The sequence below is a fragment of the Lycorma delicatula genome, chromosome 1 (genome assembly GCF_047948215.1).
Source record: "Lycorma delicatula isolate Av1 chromosome 1, ASM4794821v1, whole genome shotgun sequence".
NCBI classification, from domain to species: domain Eukaryota; kingdom Metazoa; phylum Arthropoda; class Insecta; order Hemiptera; family Fulgoridae; genus Lycorma; species Lycorma delicatula.
Window position 1 is genome coordinate 28,727,445 of NC_134455.1, and position 20,768 is coordinate 28,748,212.

Consider the following 20,768-nt stretch of genomic DNA (forward strand, 5'->3'; position numbering starts at 1 on the left):
AAAACTAAATATATCTTTCAATCAAATCTAGCATATAGATATATATTTTTCAAATATATCTTTCTAGCAATTTTTCATCCTATCTTGTCCAATCTTTCTACTAACCCTGTTTTGTTACAATTAAGTGTTTCTGATGCGTATAAAGCTTCTGGAAGGATCACTGTTTGGTAATATAACTTCTTACTGTTCCAAAATAACGATTTCTTATTATAGGTATTCTTAGTTAGATGGAAGGCTAGATTCATCTTTTCGATTCTTGTGTTATTTGCTTTTTCTTTATTTAGGTTATCAGAGATCAATTCCCCTAGGTATTTACAGTGCTGAAATTTTGCAATTACCTTTTTTATATTTATTTATTATATTATATTTGTATTTATATCATTTTGACTTTTCGAGTTTTAAAGTAAATGGTGTGCATAATTTTTAATTACTATGAACTCAATGTCGCTTGCGGGATTCATACAAATCATTTAAGATATATTTCATGAAAACCGGTAAGGCCATTCTGGACTTAAAAGAACACAAGTATATGGATCTCTCAAACAAATTCTACGTTCCCCTAAAGAATTCGGATAAACTAATAAAATATTAGTGGCCATTTATTTGTTGAAATATTCAAGATATGTTAATATTGTTATTAAGTTATTATTATTTTTTTTTCATTATTATAATTATTATTATTATTAAGTGAAAATAAAATTAATAATTATTATTAGTAATATTACTGAAAAAAACACATTACATTACCTGAAATGTAACGAAAATTTAATTTAAATGAAAAAAATTAACTAACTTTATTACTTTTGTAAATAATATGCATTATAATTTATTATATTATATTTTTCGTGTAGTATTTGTAATATTATACACTAATAATTGTACAGTACATTATTAATAAAGGAGATTTTATGGAACGAAATGTATAATATTTTATGAAAATAGCTTATTTTAGCGCAAATAATTTTTTAGTCCTCGTTACCTTACAAAAAATTAGGGCAAGGCCAAATCTCATGGTTAGGAGGACTCCTGATGATCAACCCCCATATACCGTGTTGGCGTCACCACGCTGATGAAAGATTCAGGGGCAATTACGTGATGAGTAGTGTCGTAATAACTAGCAGGAGGGGAAATGCGCGGGAAGCTACAGGTGGGGTATTGTTTATGTAGGCCAAACAGTGTGGAGCCCAGTATAAAAAGGTTTTACTTTCAGTACCGGTCGGGCAAGGCACGTGCGGTTGTGTTATGTGCGATCATTGGTCCAGTTATTGTGATAAAAGCTGCGACGCTGCCGCTGCCGCTGCTGCCGCCGCTCCTGGAACACGTGGTTAGTAGTTATGAATGAACGTTTTTTGTTTTGAATGATTAGTAATTAATTTGGTACAATTTATTATTATATTTTTTAAAACCTTTTGTTAAATATTTACATAACTGACACTGAACTTGAAACAAGAAGAATTAATCAGCATTATTTCTAAGATTCGTATTTCTAATCGTAAGTGAACAGTGCATCTTTCAAATTACAAAAGGTATCGTTAAAAAATATTATTACATTAAAAGATTATTTATAAAAAATTCGGCTTGCAACTGCAATTATAAAATTCAGTACATTAATTTTCTACTATTCAAAAAAAATTATTTCACTTCTTGTGAACTTCTGTTAATTCTATAAACGGATCAATGTCCATGCTACTATAAATATGACATAATTAAATAAATAGGGGGTTAGATTTTAAATATTTTTTAATACGATCGATAAATAAATGAATGGATAGGAAATTAATCTTAATATTTTAGTTTATTTTCATGGCTGAAAGAAATAATAGATATATGTTATTCATTACAGTGCTGTAAAATTCACTCAATGAAATAGTTTAGAAAATATTCTTTTTTTTATAGATCGGAGTGCTTCTTCGTTTTATTAACACTAATTTAAAGTAGTACTAGTACCGTTAAGTCACCAGGATCCGGTTGTCAGATTTAATTCTAGAGAGTATCTGGAAATAATACGAAGAATGCTAAGTATTATTTGAAATTTAAAGGTGGATTTGAAACTTTTATACAGATTTGAATACTAGATCGTGGATACCGGTGTATTTTGGTGGCTGGGTTTCAATTAACCACATATCTCAGGAATGGTCGACCTGAGACTGTACAAGACTACACTTTATTTACATCCATACATATCATCCTCTGAAGTAATACCTTACGGTATTTCCGGAGGCTAAACAGAAAAAAAATATAATACAAAAAATTGAAATTTGAAATTAATTCATTCATTAAAATTAAGTTCCTCACATTTTGTTCATAAAAATAAAATTTTGGTATTGAAAGAACAAAGATTTTTTTCTCCAGAAAAACTTTACCTTCTGAGGTAGTATAAGATTCTTAAAGGTAAAAAGATAATACGTGTTGAATAATGTTATTATTTTTTTATAAGTTTATCTAATAAAAACGTCAACCGACAAAAAGAAACTAATTTCGTTTTAGTAATTGACCTTATGTAAAGGTAATTTTCAATTCAACCAGTAAATTTTTTATCCGCTTTTACTTTTGTTTACACATAACTCTAAAATAACTGAAGATTTTGAATTTACTGGACCTTTGTAAAATATATTTTTTTCGGGTTGATTGATTCTCAACTTTTACTAAATCGCTGATTATTTTGTTCTAATCTGTCTTTCAACGAAAATTTCCACTGAATTTATAATACATTTAAAGAGAAAACTTGTAAAAATTATTAATGAAATAATAATAATAATAATAAATCTTCCTTTTTATCACGTATTTATGTCATGAAAGTGCGAAAAATTAGGGAGAAACGAGTTTTTGGTAGCCCCCAATTCAGATGATCCAGGTTTGAAGAGTCAACATTTTTGCCTATTTTTTAAAATTAGTTATTTATCTCCCGAATGAGAACTTTTAATTTCTAGTACGAAATACCTCTTATCAGCTTTCATAATATATTATCCTGTGTAGTCCTAACTGTCCGTTTAAATTCGAGTGATTAAAATTTTAAGTAAAACTTAGTTTACGTTATATAATTTTAATTTTTACCGTAATTTTTTTTGTTGTAACAATAACGAAGCAAAAAGCGTTACGAAGCAGAAAGAAAATTAAACATATTCATAATGTAAACTTTACTTTAAAAAAGGATGAAATAAAATAGTGCTGCATGCTTTTGAAAATAAAGACACTGAAACAAATTTCCTGGAAATGAAAATTCATTAGCTACTATACCTAACTAGATAGACAGGCAGTATTAATTTTATTGTGTCTAATAAAGAATGAAACGTGACATACAACACTCGCAAACATTCTTCCTGATAAATCTATCATAATTCTAATTAAGCTTATCTATTAAATTTAAGCATATCTATCAACGGATAAGTTAATACATCTAATCTAAAATGTTTTTTAAGACAGTAAATCAATTTTTTCCTTCAGAATTCAAAATCGTTTTCTGAAATATTAGTTTCCTTCAGTTTGTCAGCACAGTTTTCATTGTTTTAAAAATAATAAACCTTTTGCATTGATTAAAATTGTTAAGTTTCATTATAGAGTTCAGGATAACTGCTGCATTTTCATTTTTTCTGCAATTTTCTTGAAGAAATTGTTTCAATTTATCCTGATGGGATAAAAAAGTTAAACCTTGTCGTAAATATGAAATTTCAATGTGCGATTTTGTTTATATATATTATATTTATATTGGCAATGAATTTAATATTTCGTTTAATTTTTTTCATATTCTCGACAAATTGTTCATAAATATTTTTATCAACCAAATGATCGGTTTAAACCACATTCGTGTGATAATCAGTCTCATCATATTAATTATACAGCCACTTCATTCAATTGAAACTCGACAACCAAAAAGTAAATTTGTTAATTATTAATTAAATTCATTTAGACTCAATCTTGTGCGTAGAGAATATATGTTAAAATGTATAATGTGTTAAAAATATCAATCGCAATCCGGAATCGAACCTAAAAATGTCGGATGAAAGGAAGGATGGGAATTGTTCTTAGAAATCAGTAATAGAGGAATGTTTACTTTATAACCACTTTCATGAGTTTATATGTTAATATGTTAATATTGTACTCGTGTACTATAGGTATAGTATGTGTTCACCATTTTTTAGTTAATTTTTTTTTTTTAATTTCAATACATTTATTTCACTACCGATGTTAATACATAAAATTAAGTGGTGCGATTCATAAATTATTTTTAAAATATCAGATAAGATTTATAAGCAACTTTCAGAAAAAATTGTTCTTACAAAAATTCTATGGGCAATTGTACTCATTTACACTTCGCAATAATTAAAAGATAAATCTGCATCAAATGATAGTTTTAAGCTTAAAATACTTATAATTTAAGAAAAAATTTTAATATATAAAGAGTACAATTTTTAAATACAAATATTACTTTCAATGTTAAGCTCAACTTTAATAATTTTTTTAAAAGTTCATTTTATTTAAATTTTTTTAGATTTTATTAAAAATATTAGATTTTATATTTTTTTTAAAGAAATAAACCTTTATGGAAGAGACAATACTCGAGAAATACAAAAAATGAGAAACTGTTCACGGTAAAAGTAAAATACAATGCATTGAAACCAAGTAAATAGACTTATAGTGAACTTTTTTTGAAATACAAAAATATGTATTTTACTTTTGTAGCTTAAGCTTTCCTACCAGTTATTCTGCTGAAGTTTCTCGTGTAAATATTTTTAATATCAGTTTATTTTTAACGTAATAGAATGTTTTAATATCAGGTTATTAATAATTATATTACAATCCAGTACTACATAACTATGACGAAAAACAAATAAAATATATTATGTACGTAACCATATAATTTTTCAGTTTAAAAAGGTTTCCCGGGGTAGTTTTATAAAACAACTTCAAGACCCAAGACCGCAATAGTAGTTTCTTTTACAAAGTAAGAAAATAATCATCGAAATCGGTGCATTTGAAGGTGTACATGAAATAAAGTACATACGGGTCGAACTGAGAACTTCCTTCTTATGTAAAGTCAGTTAAAAAAAAAATGAAAAAACATGAAATAATTAAATAATTTAGAGCATTACGAAATAAATAACAATTAAAAGCAAATATATTTAAGGCAAACCATTGTTTAGTTTCAATTTCTGCTAAATATTTAATTAATTTGAACTCTATTTGCACTGGAATATCCACGTTATTCATAACAGCGGTGACACTCCAACGATGCTGGACTACTCGATAAAATTGAGGATTGAAGAAATTCCGGTATTCTAATCAGGAAATTTCTGGAAAAAGATTATTTTAATGTCAAATTATTTTTTGGAAGATAGGCAAACAAAAATATAGCCACCTCAATAGTATTTGTAAATCTATTTCAAACTTTAAGGAATTCGGATGGATTAGTTGAGAAAGAAGTTATAATTGATGTTAAAACCCGCTTGATAAAATTAATGTAAAATACTATAAAAGGTCCTCTTCAACGCAGAAAGAATTGAAACAAAGCTCTGTTGCTTATCAATTTATATACAAAGGAAGAAATAGAGAAACTGAAAGAATTTGAAAGCGAAGTAAAAACCTTTGCAAAGAAAGTAACGACGTAGATTTACCAATTACATCTACTTTTTAGCACAAAATAAAAATGTATTACGTTAAGTGAAAGGTGAGATTCGTTGCTACAATTAATTTCTAATTAAAAAAATAAAGAAGAATAAAATAAAGTAAATGAAATATGGTAGTAGGAGAACATAACGTAGTCGAAGAATTTTTTTGGATGGCATTAAAATGACAAAGGATGGATAACGTCGGGAAGACATCGAAAGGAAATCAGCACAAACGATTAACATTTTTATGCAGAAAAATGTTTTACAGTATCAAATATATATCTAAGAACAAAATAAGAGATTTAAAAATATTTTCGCGAGTTTATCGCTTTACGGTAGCAAATCGGGGACAATAGGATTGTTGAAATTAGGTAGATCGATTCTGAAAGCCTTCATAGAAGAAAAACTGGTCGGCAGCTCAAATAATAGTTTTAACTAATTCAGAGTCGGTTAATTTTACGCAGTAATTTAGAAGACAACTAAGATACAATGCATAAACCAGATAGTTAAGATGTAGGAGGCAGCGAGTATGTCGAGGTGAAAAAAGCAGAAAAGAATAATGAAATGCATTAAATTAGTATTGTTAGTATTACATGTACATATAATATTTTTTTTAAATATTCCTCTAGCAAAGTCTTAAGATTTTAAAGTATTTTTTCTGTTCTTAAGCAGTAATTTCTTTAAATAAGATAATTCTACAAGATATTCTGTTGGCAAGATCATTTTACCTCATCAGTACGAGAATTTCTAGACCTTGTTTTCCAAACCTATACTTACGAGTATTTATACGTGTGGGTTTTATAGAATTTTATTATCTTAGCTTATTTAATTTTTTTTTTGATTTCGTTACGTATCTTATATCTTAGAAACCTTAACAAAAAGATAAACAATTTTCTAGGTAAAATCTAAAAAGTGACGCAATCTTATGGGAAAATGAGAAAATTAGAATTGTTGACAGTGGCCTCCATTATGCGATTCACACACATAATTGAATATGACGTTGCACGCTCTTAAACACATGTTGTAACGTTTGTTGAGGAATTGTGGCGATACATCGTTCAATTTCGGTCTGCAATTCGCGAATGGTGTGAGGATGAGTTCTGTATGTAGCATCCTTAAGGTATTCCCACAAGAAAAAGTCAGGAAGGATAAATCAAGAGATCGAGGGGGTCACAACCCCTTCGAAATCACTTGTCCATGAAAATACTGATCCAAGAAAGTCATAGTGTCGATGGCTGTATAACCCGTAGCACTGCCCTGCTCAAACCTCGTGTAATCTAGCCGGTCTACAGGTATAGTGTTTGCAAATTGTTGCATCATCTGCATGTAGCGCTCACTGCTCATTGTGCCATGAAACATGACATGAAGATTCATGTCATGAAATTGCACACCAAACACCCATTTTTTGTCCGTGCAGAGGAGACTCGTGCAGCTGATGTGGATTTTCCGTTCACCAAATGCGTGAATTCTGGCATTCACGTATCCATCAAGGTGAAAACCATGCCTCTTCAGACCAAAACCAACCATCGCCAGATGAGTTCTTTCTCATCTGGCGTTACAGATGACATGAACCACTGACAGAAAGCTACACGTCTTCCAATATCTGCAGGTGACAACTCATGCGTAACACGAATTCTGTTCGGATGCATCTTTAAGCACTTGCGCAATGCCGTGCGGACACCAACAACTGAGAGACAGACTGGCTGGATAACTTGCGCAGGAGCCATGCTAATTTTCTCTGTATCGTTCCAATTTTAGTATATGTACTGCCGAAGCAAGTACAAAAGAGTTCTTGGAATTAATAGAATATGAAGCTTACAGGTCGATCAACCTTTCTGGTGTTAGTACTTTCGGTCGACCACTTCTGACTGCATCTACCACATTCGCCGTCTCTTTGAACTTGTCGTACAGCGCTTAATGGAGGACTTGATTGGTGCATCCACACTACACTTTTCTGCGAAGGTATTCCGGGTCTGGGCATAACTGGCACGTCTAATGTATTGGGAGACTATGTATATTCTCTGCTGAATTGTGTAATCCATTTTTCCTCAGTTAAACAACAAAATAAGGAAACATTCTTCCATAAGGTTGCACCGCTTTTTGAATACTCTGTATTTATCGTAGTGGAAACGTATTTTTTGACTTCATTAGTAAACCGTTTAGGCTGGTTATAGATAGATCCCTGTATTACTGTAAATTTTATTGATTTATTTGTATATTTTGATTTATCTGTTTACCGTAATCTAATCTTTGGTTCTGTATCCTGAAATTCCTCAGTGAATTTAGTAATTAATTCGCTTCTGAAGTTAATTTTTTGCCAGCCAAAAGTTTGGTTGACATTGTAATTTATTGGCATAACAAATTAATAATTAAATTTTTTATTTTTTTTAAATTGCCATCTATGCATTTTCTCATTACTTTTCTTAAATAATCGTTTTTGAGCTGAAAAATATATGAATATTATTATTTTATTATTTCTAAACTTATTTGTTTAATATACTGTAACTGGTTATTAGAATACATAGTGATAATTGATAATCGTGTTAATCGTAATTTTAATTAATCCATTTTTTTAATATACTATTTCAAGATTCTCAGACAGATTTTCCTGCGTTATTCAAATGATTAAGATGTTACTTCATCAACCTGTGAACGAACGAATTTACACATCAATCTTCGCATAAGATTATAATCTTCCCTTGGATTCACATCTGGCCTCATTAATCTAAACCATTCAAAAGCGGTGTTTTGATAAATACGACTATTACATTTTCTGTAGTGTTACTTTTATTGCACATTGTTATTCCCTGTTATAACAAAATTAGGTGAGAACTATCTTTTCCATATTAAAATCAGGCGAACGCCAGTTCCGTACGATCTCTTTATTGCCGTCTCAGTTTTGTTTTGTTAATTGTTTCTCTCTCTCTTTTTCCTGTTTAGCCTGCGGTAACTACCGTTTAGATAATACTTCAGAGGATGAATGAGGATGATATGTATGAGTGTAAATGAAGTGTAGTCTTGTACATTCTCAGTTCGACTATTCCTGAGATGTGTGGTTAATTGAAACCCAACCACCAAAGAACACCGGTATCCATGATATAGTATTCAAATCCGTGTAAAAATAACTGGCTTTACTAGGACTTGAACGCTGGAACTCTCGGCTTCCAAATCAGCTGATTTGGGAAGACGCGTTCACCACTAGACCAACTCGGTGGGTCTTGTTAATTGTTTCTGGAATCGTTTGATCCGTTCTATCCCATCGCTTTATATTTTTGTCTGTCTGCTTTTTTTACTTATTAATAAATTTTTTAAAGTAGAAAAATGATATATTAGAACGTCAGAACCTGCTCAAAAAACAGTATACAGCTAAAAACCTGGAAGTAACAGTCTTAGAAAACTGTGTTATTGCTCTGGTAATTCAACAATTTTAATTTTCAAAAAAGGCTGTTTTTCTTTTGTTTCTTTTTAATTTTTCACGCTACATAACTTTATGATGATCGTCTGCGTATTAAGGGACTCAGAGTGAGAATGACAGTAAAAGTACAACTCGATGAAATATTCTTTTGAATTTAACAGATGAGAGTAATTTTTCAAACCCCTAGAACGCAACTGATAGTAATTTTTTTTTTTAATTTTGGAACGCAATTGATGCGAATTCCTATAGTAAACACAATGATAGGGACAGGATTAACAAAACCCCTTTTAATGTAGGGGGTGAAAAATGGTTTAACTTCCAATAACCAATACATTAAATTCAATTTAAAAAAATATAAAAATTATAGTTCTCGATCATTATTATACTGAAGAAGAAAAATTTTTAAATCTGATTTTTTATTTTTTTATTTGTTTTTTAAGAAGTGTTTGTCAGTTCAGTACAAATTTTTTGCATCTCATCTTTTCATAGAAGCGAGTGGTCATTTAAGAGGGCAGTAGTGGACTAACTGATTCAGTATTCACGTTTATACATTGAGCTGGAGACGTGACTTTCTGCTGGGTCAAATAGGTACTTTGGTTTTTCAAGATAAAATATGATATAAAAAATTTTTTCATTCGATAACAAACTAAATGTAAACTTAATATGAGAACAAATATTACATTTCTAGTCCACATTCTTAAGATTCAGTTCGATAGGCGGAAAATACGAATCAATGTCGTTTAGATATGTTAAAAACAGTATATATTATGCCTATATGATACATTAACTGTGTTCTGGAAACTCGTAATCCATAGAGAAAGAAATGCTTGATACTTCTCCAAATTCCATAACTACACGTGTTGATTTCCCGAGTACAATTTACAATGCAGTTATCGCTGGCTCTCCTATCTTTAAACGTTATCGCGATTATCTATTTGGCTAATCTTATTACGGCTTCACCCTGCTAGCTATCAGCCCCCAGCCGCTTGTTTCATTATAATAATAACAATAATAATATTAGTGAATGTAAGAAGAGTGAAAGTGCGTTTGAAGGCCACGTGCTGTCCCAGTTATGAAACTCGTACTTGTACATGTCACCTCCCACCCCTGTGCACTACAGCTTGCATTTCCACCGATGCAATACTGGTGTGTTATGGGTCAGTAGAATCTTTCGCCTTCTTTCCGGTCGATTGGCCTTTACCGATATTCAGCAACAGTGTTGACAAAAAAAATTAACCGTTCGCACTTTTAATTCCACGCACGGTTTCTAATAGGATGTACACTTTACTTATCATCTTATCAAAAAAATCCACAGGAATATAAGATTACTTTTGAATAAATGTTATTTATATTCTTCCTTTAATTACTTTTGAATTCAATAAAAAATTAACATAAAATAAAAAGGTCTGGAGAAATTCAAAATAATATGTTAACATAATCGATAAAAGGTTAGTTCCTATTATTTTTACAGTTGTTAATACCTTAAGTTTAGTATCCGAAACTATTTACAATAATACTTTCTTTAATTAGTTATTGATTTAATATAAGCTATTTAATTTAGACCACATATTGATTAAATTCAGTACTTATAATAAGAACTGAATTTAAAATGGAATAGAATAATGTTCTGTGTATGTTATACCAAAGTGGCGTAAACACGGAGTGAAAATGACGAGTTAATTTTTAAACATTTATTATAAACTGGTACGTATAATGCACTTTGATCTACTGTACAGTTTTTAAATAAAATTCTAATTTTTCTAACTTCTGTTCCTTAATTAACGTCCTAAAAATTTCAGTACGACCTCATTTCATCGGGGTAGCTGAAATCCGAGCGAAATCTTTCACTAGCCGTAACTGGTAAACGAAGCACTTTAGGACATATGGTTTTACATGAACTTTTTTTTATTATTTTCACGAGTAGGCTATGAAAATCCTGGAAGAACTATATGATACTCTCTCTCTCTCTCTATCTCTCTCTCTCCTCCCTCTCTCTCTCTCTCTCTCTCTCTCTCTCTCTCTCTCTCTCTCTCTCTCTGTGTGTGTGTGTGTGTGTGTGTGTGTGTGTGTGTGTGTGTGTGTGTGTGTGTTTATATATATATATATATATATAAGAAAAAATATAAGAAATATAATATATAATATATATAAGAAAAAATGGAATAAGAAAATAACAACTGAATGATCTTTCAGAGTTACAATCAAAAATAAGCTGAGGTTTAACCATTTAAGATCTTATTTTCAGAAAAAATGAGTATAGCAATCAGTTATTATTAGGTGAGAAGCTGAAAGAAACATATTAAAATTTAATACGCTAGCTACTAGATTGTTTGATGTGGAAGTCCCTTTCACGACTTCCACCTTGAAAAATTTTATATGGCTATTGCGTGCCATTCTATATAGAAGTATGATATAAAAGAAAAATAAATTTAACTAATCCGTATTACTGAGAGAACCAGGTCAGGTGTGTGTGTGTTTTTTTTACTTATTTTGTCTTCTTTTTTCCAACAAATATTTTTTGTAAGTTAATGAATTTCTTTAATTAATTAAATTTGTAGATTGTTCTCTAAATTAAGTAGAATCTAATTTAATGTATAATAATAAAATAGGTTAATCACATAATATTTTTATGCAGCTCTATGTTGTTGCTTTTATTAGTTTTATTGGTTGAGAGAACATTCTCTACAAACGTTTTGAATTACCTATACTTTTATCGCATTACCCATTACAAATTCTTATTTATCCATTCTACTCTTTCTGTGGTGGTATTTTAATAAACTTAGTGATTTTCGCTACTTATCTTCCTTATCAGTGAACCGATTTTAACCAAACTTAACAGGTAACAGATTTTCAGTATTTTTAGAGAATGCAAAAAGTTAAGAACAAAACGTTTTTCTGTTCAAGAAACATCTCTTTTAAATGATCGGAGCACTGATATAAAAAAACGCATGTATCAAAATAAAACATCTCTTTACATCAGATTAATCAACACTTATTTCACGGTTAGTTCTTAATTTTCCGTTTGATCATAATCGTTTCCTTCTCAGCATGAAATTACGATAGAGAGTTGTTTTTGGAAATAAACATGTAAATTAAAGAGTTAAATAATAGATTTTATTTGTAATTCGCTAAAACGGTACGTTGTATACATCTCGATACAAGTACCAGCCACAAAAAAAAAATATTCTTCTAAGTCCAAAATTCGAATCTCTAGATTGTCTTTTTAGAAGATGAACAAACAAAATAGTGGAAAATCAAACATTGAATTAATATATACATATATTTATATGTAATGTAACATTCAAAAGGATTATGTAATATTGGCCATCAGGTTATTGATGATGAACCCACCAGGTTGGTCTAGTGGTGAACGCGTCTCCGCAAATCAGCTGACTTCGAAGTCGAGAATTCTAAAGTTCAAATGCTAGTAAAGGCAGTTACTTTTATACTGATTTGAATACTAGATCGTGGATACCGGTGTTCTTTGGTGGTTGGGTTTCAATTAACTACACATCTCAGAAATGGTCGACCTGAGACTGTACAAGACTACACTTCATTTACACTCATACATATCATCCTCATTCATCCTCTGAAGTATTATCTAAACGGTGGTTCCGGAGGCTACACACAAACAGAAATAAAGGTTATTGATGACGAAAAATCCCTTAAAACGTGCTGAAAACAGGCTTATACTACTTCATTCACTGCTTATAGAAGCATTAATAACTTATCACTGAAACATACAAGAAGCCTCCATCAAGATTTTCTCATTGAAAAATAAATACACGATAGGAGTCATAGATAATGTTTGGTTTGCTTATTCAGATCTTATTTATAAATTCTTATTAATTTAAAACGTAACATTTATGAATATTACAAGAAAAATTATAAATATTAATTAATAATCCTCTAATTAAAAATTATTAAAAAATTAACAGTTCATTATTTTATTAAAAGTGCACTGGTGAAAATAAACAATATCGGATTCCGTTTTTGTCATTTAATCAAACAAACAATGTTATTTATTGAGGTCGATTTGTTTAATTTCATTTAGTATTATGAAATTCTGATTCTCCTAATTATGATTTGTATAAAAGGTTGATCGGTTGCATTTATCTTCGTCGATGAATATTAACAAGAATTACTAAATACTAATGGAGGCCCCTACTTTAACCCATCGGTTTATCTGATATTCGTGTTTACATGAGTCGGTGAAAGTTGAGATTTAGAATGTAGCTGTACACGAAATTTCTAATAGAATAATAAATGTAGATTTTATATACTAGCATCAACGGAACGCGGTCAGTACTACAAACTGCGTAAATAAAATCAGTGAAATTTGCTACCGGTTGAGGACAGCTAGCGGAGATGGTTTGTAGCGGGTCGTAGTTTTGTATATGTTAAATGCGACACCCGTCTGAGGAGGAACACCGATAGATGCAGCCGTTCGTTTTCCACTGCATATTTCATTAGAAATCGATCATCAATAAATACTACATACAGATGATGAGTCAGTCTCATAAATGATCGGTTCACGAGTCTGATTTTGTAAACGTTTGATATAGGTCGCCTGTGTACAAATGTAATATACTTATGTAATCTGCATTAAAACGATATGAAATAGATAAAAATCGTAGTATCAATAAACAACGTTTAATTTAACCAATAATACAAAGAAAAACCTACATTTAATACCAGAAATGTGTAATATAATAACATTCAAATATACCTTTGTCATGGAAACAAATCATACATCATGCTGCATCTTAAAATTAAACCTCTTGTACAAAAATCACAGAAAGCTAAATATTACCATCCAGTACTTAGTTTTGGAAAACTTAGTTAACACAATAATCATCCTTCCAATTCTGCAGTTCATAATGAAAAAGATTTGTTTGTATGACACATAAAAATGAAAAAAAAATTTTTCAAAAGTTTTACAAAAGCATTGTATTATCCATAAAAATATTCTTATTATCGTATTTACATGTAAGCAATTAAGATTTTAGAAAAGAAAACGTTTGCTTGAACTAAACTATATTATATGTATTATAATTTTAATTGGATTTAAACTGTGATCCTGTGCTGGCTGGCAACAAATGATTCACTTAATACACTACCTGATTAATAAGAATATTTATTCTTAGAAAACTATCTCAATACACAGTTAATTTGCACTTAAAAAACAAAACCCTACAACTCTTAAAAAAAATTGTTTAATAAATAATTAGAATTAGATATATCTGCCTAAATACATGAATGACAGTTCACAAACATCATCAGTTCATGTACTATGATTTTATTGTAACTTATTAATCGGAATTATAAGTTGTATTTGTAAATTAGGTTAAAAATGCAGGTATATTATGAGATAAGTAGAATATTTTGTTCATTAATAATAAATAAAAGATGTGTTTATATATTTTATATCTCTGCTGATTTACACCATCATATTTTTTGTAATATGTCTAATATCCATATTAATAATTTGTTGTTAAAAAATCATCGGCAATGATAGAATCTCAACAAAAAAAATCTATTACTTTTTGAACAAAATGTAAACAATGTGTTCATCATTTCAAGCTTATAAGAATTTGAGTTTAATGATTGGCTTAGTTTTTATATAAAGCAAATTTGTAGGAAATTTTTCTTTATAAACTCCTCATAAGATTGTTGATCATTGTAATCATGATCCAGATTTACTGTTTGCTTCATGTTGAACCTAAAATGGAATAGATTAGGTGTTTTTCAAACACAAAAATATCCATTTCTTATAATACAAAAAAAAAAAAAAACTGTGGCAGTTGTAATCAGATGATAACAAGTAAAAAGAAAGAAAGCTTACTGGTTTCAAAGAGAATAAATAATAACAAAACAAGTTACACAAACATAGAAATAGTATAGTTTAACGTGATGTGAAATATTTAAATGCATAAAACATATCATTAAAATATAATCTCACTGTAAAGATGATTTCAGTACTTAACAAAAAATATTGTTATCAGTCTGAGGATTATAGGATTAAGCAAGTCAGTGCCAGGATCCCAGTTTAAATGCTATTAAATTTGAATGACCTAGTTTGTTCAAATTCTTTTTATGATACCGTCTCAGGAATGTAAATGAAATGGAAAAGAAAAAACTGTGTCTGAGCTTATGGAATGTTTTGAAGCAGTATAATCATTAAAAAACATATTTTTTCAGCTGTTAATGAGAATGTCTTAAAATGAAAGATGACATCTCACATGCACTAATGAAATTTGGCCAGACAACTATTATTTATAATTAAATAATGTTTATTTTTTATTTATCATTATACTATTTATAATTTTTTTATATATTATAGGTGTATTATTTAAAATACATTAATTTCTCTTAGTTCTACCTTTTTTTTTTCTTTCAGAGCTAAAAAATGTTATAGTACATAGAGGCATGTGTCTTCTTCATCCATTCTGTTACCACACAGAAAGCCCCACATAGACTGCTTCATAATGTAAGTATAAATGCTGATACATTACATTTAACAGATAGATTAGATATTCATACATAGAACAATTAAAATAAGATTTATGGAGAATTTCATTGTCCAGATTATCATTAGCAAAATAGTTTTATCAAAATTATTTGGTTTAATAGGCTAGATTAAAAAAATTGTGAATATCATGAATTGCTGTTAGTTTAATTTTGTTTAATGATATAATTGGAAAAAATGTTCCTATCATCAGTTGTAATTAAACTAGTTCATTACTGAATATTGTAACATAAAATGAAATAATAAAAAAAAAATTTACACATAATACATAAATTACACAAAAAACACTTGTAGCAAAAACTCAGAAACCAGTAAAAGTAAAAAAAATAATTGTACAGTAAGTATTGCAATACGAATTAAATCTTAAAATGAATCTTAATAAGAATGTTAGTCAGATTAAAATTTTTCTATGAACAAGTATTCAACGATTTTTCTGTCTCAATAAGTGATCAATAAAACTACATCCTGACTCCATACCAAATGTGCCACCACATACCCCCATCCCTTCCTAGCCCAAATGGGCTTTACCGGAGGTCATATTTTAGATCCTCTAAACCTCATAACAGATCACAGTCATCAGTTTGGCCTCTGTTAGGATGCCGCTGATGCAAATGCCTCACCAGACATTTCCATCAGTGTATTTACACAACTTACTATCGCCTTCATGTGGCCTTTTCCAACCATGACCACCTGCCATAACTTAAAACCCTCAACTATCAAATTAATCGATTCGTGGAAGCCATGATCATGGAAGCTTTCCTCTAATACCAAAGGTTTCACACAAAAACTTAAAAAAACTACAATAGAATTACACAGAAAAATACTAAAATATAGACAAATTGAATTACAATTGTAAGGAAATGTTTTTTATATTTTTTACTTATTTTAAAACAATTTAAGCAGTATCAGTTTTGTTGCTAGACTACTTTTATCTTACCAAAGTAACATTTCCTGATTTTTTTCATACTAGGTGACATATGACTATAAAGTGATTGAAAAGTGTGCTAGATCTGATTACTATTCGTTTATATACATTTTCCTTTTATTTACTTGTAAGATAACCAAATAAATACATAAATACAGTCATAACATAAATTAATCAACAAAAATTACATACAAATTAAAATAAATATTCCTATACTATACATACAAAAATAAATTACACTTATAGCCTTGAATCTTATTTCAATTTTTTTTAACTGATACTTAAAACCACATAGCCAAAGTTAAGGTTTACTATGTTTCTGTAGATTTGATATAAACGTAAAAGATAAATCTCTTTAAATAAAGGTATCTCTTTTTAAAAATATTAAATTAAAACTTAAATTGTTACACTTAATAATGTTCCAGTTATCAATGTTATAATATGATTTTATATCAGAGTAATTAATGATGTTTTACTGGTTTAGTTATATTTACCAGTCAATTTTTCATTTTTTTAGTCCAGCATGAGTAAGTTTCCACGTTAGATTTAAAATATTTTTGTGGATATCTCAAACACACTGCAAAATACAAATACAGTGGGAGTTGACTTTACTAATTTACTATGACAATCCTCATAAAAATTTTTCCTTCAAAGGAAATCTAACAGCTCTAATCTAAGCTTTAAATGTCAGTTATCATGAGAAGAGTAAGCCCTAATCAACACTGCATTGTATCTATTCTTCTTTTAGGATTAAGTTTTTGTTAGAAGTGTAAGATAAGGTGCAAATGAATTCTAAAATTAAGATTTATAACAAAGAATGCTGCATTTTTTCTATTAATAGAAAAAATGCAGCATTATTTGTTATAATTGTAATATACAACATTTTCTCACACTGAAATGATGAACATACCTTTTAACATGAAAGGCTTCATGAAAGGGGTTGGCACCGAGGATTGCATCTTAAATGCTCTTGCCGAGGTGGAAAGCGCCGACTGCAAATATGTTTTGGCTATTTTTATTGATATAGAGGCAGCATTTCCTTCCTTGTGTTGGAGTTCTGTCCTCTATGCTTTGGAACGCCGCAATGTTCCCGAAGCCACACAGGCCGTGGTAAGAGACTATTTGTCTAACCGAACAGCTCTGTTTAAAGATTCGCACCTAGTTGTGGAAAAATCCGTCACCAGGGGAAGCCCGCAGGGTTCCGTTCTCGGTCCCCTGCTGTGGAACCTGGTGTTTGACGGATTTCTGGGATTGACTTTCCCAGAAGGAGTCACGGCCCAGGCTTTCGCCGATGACTGTCTCCTTTTAGTTCGTGGAGATTCACGACCACAGCTGGAAAGCAGAGCGCAGGCGGCCTTGTCAACCGCCGAAGGCTGGATGGACATTCAAAATTTAAAAATTTCTGTGCCCAAAACGAAGTTTATGCTTCTAAAGGGCGCAGACAAATTATCATGCAGTCGAAACCCCCACATTAAATATAAAGGCTGTGTAATCAGCCGAGTAAGGGTTCATAAGTACCTAGGTGTTTTGTTTGATGATAAGTTGCTGTTTAGTAACCATATTACGCAAGTTGCGGCGGACGCTGTCTCTGTGATGCACAAGCTTAGAAGGATTGCTCGGAAAGACTACGGGCTGTCGGGCCGCCAAATGTACTTGGTGTACCGAGGCGTCTTCGAAAGTATGATCGCATACGCGGCGCCGGTTTGGGCGCATAGGTTGGAAAGGAATAGAGCACTACTTCAAAATTTAAGGAGTGCCCCGCGCAGAGCCATGATAGTATGCACTGGTGTATTTAAAACAACCTCCTACGAGGCTACTACTGTATTGGGAAAGGCTCTCCCAATCGATTTAGTGGTGAAAATTCGGGCAGTCATGTGGAAGTTGCGAAGAGGTCGGGAGGCCGAGGCATTTGGGATGCGGTTTCGAGCCGGGCCAGAACCGGATCGGAACGGTGATCACAATGCACCGGAGCTAAATTTCGTCCAGTTGCCCATCTCCCGTCTGCGGAAAAGGCTACAAAGCCTCTAATCTAAACCAATATCTGTTTCGGTTTCGCCTGGTGGCTGATGAGTTGTGTGTCTGCGGGGAGGTCCAGTCTAATGTACATATGATGTACGACTGCCCGGCCCTTGGGGGGGCCAGAGACCGTGCCACCCTGGGACTTAGAGGTCAGGGGGAAACCTGGCCGCTCACAAGCGGCGAGGCAGTGTGGCGAGAGCCGCACTGTCGGACCGTGTGGGAGTTCCTCGATGAGGTTGCTATGTTCAACCGTCATCGGTAAATTTAAGGGATTCTTAAATGTAATTGCATTTGGATTCCTAAAGCTTTGCTGCTGGAAACCAACCTTGGTAATAGGGCTGGCCATCAGCCAAATCAGCTCCAAGCGCTGGTAAATGGTGGACAGGTACTAGCTGGCATACAGCGACCGAGGCGTGGCAGCCAAAATTGCTGTCTTTTTAATTAATCGACGTTTAGTAATAAGTTGTACAAGGGGTGCGCCTCCCCGATCTAGTTTTATGTTTGACAATTGAGCGATTGGGACACTTCAGTGGGTGCTGTATGGCGCCCTGCTTGATTCGCTCACGCACGTTAGGTAGCTCACTAGGAGCTTTTAGGATTTGGGTCGCTAAACCGTTCTGAGGCACAGTAGCCGTTCTTGGCACGGAACATTTGGTCTATGCTCTAGGGCGACCGAATGGGGTGGTGGTGGGAGAAATGCCAGTTAACCAAATACCTTTTAACAAGAATTTATAAAAATACATGTCTTCCTAAGTTCAGAATTTCAATTGCCAACTTGAGCTGCTAATGTTCTTATTTAATGGTTATTTTCATTTATACCTTTTTTATTTGACTAACATCAGTTTTTTTACATTTTTTAATTTTTATTCGTTAATTTTTTTTTCACTGACGCCACTTTTTAAAATCAATTTTTTATTTAACATTTTTTATTTTAATATTTTATTATTTATATGACGAATTACTTAGTGTAAATATACTACTTTTACAATTCTATATAATTAAGGCACATTCTTATACGAATAAATTCACTGAGAAGGAATAATTTACGTATTATTTTATCAAAAAGATTAGAATTATTGTTCATTGTCACTGCATAAATTCACCAGAAGGAAATGACTATTGTCAAAATGTTCCCATTGCACTGAATTACATAAAATCTTAATAAAAAAAATTATCTGAAGAGTAGAACAAAAAATTAATTTATACTAAACTAGGGAAAGAAATGTTAAAAGTCCTCATGATGTTTGATTGAACTGGCATATTTGCAATTTTTATGAAGTTTTAGAAGTGCTGCCTGTTAACTGAAAAGATTTGCAGTTATATTCCTCCAGTCGGTTTTAGAAGTTTTTGATAAAGTTAATATTACTTCATGGTAGAATTTCAGAATTTTTTATTTATTCTATCTACCCGATATATATTCACACTATATTCTAATGATAGTGATATACAGGGAGTAATAATTGATATTTTGGATTACATTTATTTTATTTTTGTTCCAGAATAATTAATTACTTGAATAAAAGAACATCTCATTAGATATTCTTCCAGATCGTGATGATTGTTGCTACAGCATTTATTATAACTGTGACTTCTTCAGCTTTGAGTGTAAATGCTTCCCCTCAGTTTAACACAGGTATATTATATCAAAAAATTTATTGTTTTTATTTTACTATATTCTGCAAGAGATCCTTGACTTTTATAGAATCAACTACAATAACATTTTCAAAGAACTTATATACAAAGGAGATTTATGGACACTACTTCCCTCTAAACAACACTGATTCTAAGATATAAATGTGCAATTCATACAGTCAGCAATGGCAATTACTGATTGAGAAACATACTGTTTGGCTTTAAGTGGCAGGTTCCTTACCGGTGGAGTAAGGTGGGGTATCATTATGACCTGTTGTCCTCTTCATATGAGTGTTTTGAAAATCTTTTCTGTAATTTACATTTTATGCAGAGAGCCATCTTTTTTACTTTCTAATATAGACACTTGACATTGATTTTCAATGATTCACTCAAATACTGAAACAATTTCTTCAAGAAAATCATATAAAACCATAATTGAATTTTCTCTGCTGGAGCATAAAATCCTTAAATTATCTGTCATTCCATTATTTTAGGTTTATTTTTACAGAAATGAAATTTATATTAATAAAAATATAACTAAAGCACAAGTTCCAAATGTTGTTTTCTCCATGCATTAAATATTAAATGCTGTATCATTTTGTTTGTTCATAATTTTTAACTGTTATTTTATATTTTAGAGTA

General features: G+C 31.0%; 1 long non-coding RNA gene and 1 pseudogene across 1 annotated transcript; one reads left to right on the forward strand and one right to left on the reverse strand.

Annotated features, from left to right (window-relative positions):
• Positions 1-1,243: 1,243 nt before the first annotated feature.
• On the forward strand, positions 1,244-20,129 carry LOC142318070 (uncharacterized). The gene is made up of 3 exons (XR_012754806.1): positions 1,244-1,324; positions 15,422-15,511; positions 19,994-20,129. It is a non-coding gene; the product is annotated as an uncharacterized LOC142318070 (long non-coding RNA).
• LOC142318615 (U6 spliceosomal RNA) lies at positions 7,318-7,388 on the reverse strand (annotated as a pseudogene).
• Positions 20,130-20,768: the final 639 nt, after the last annotated feature.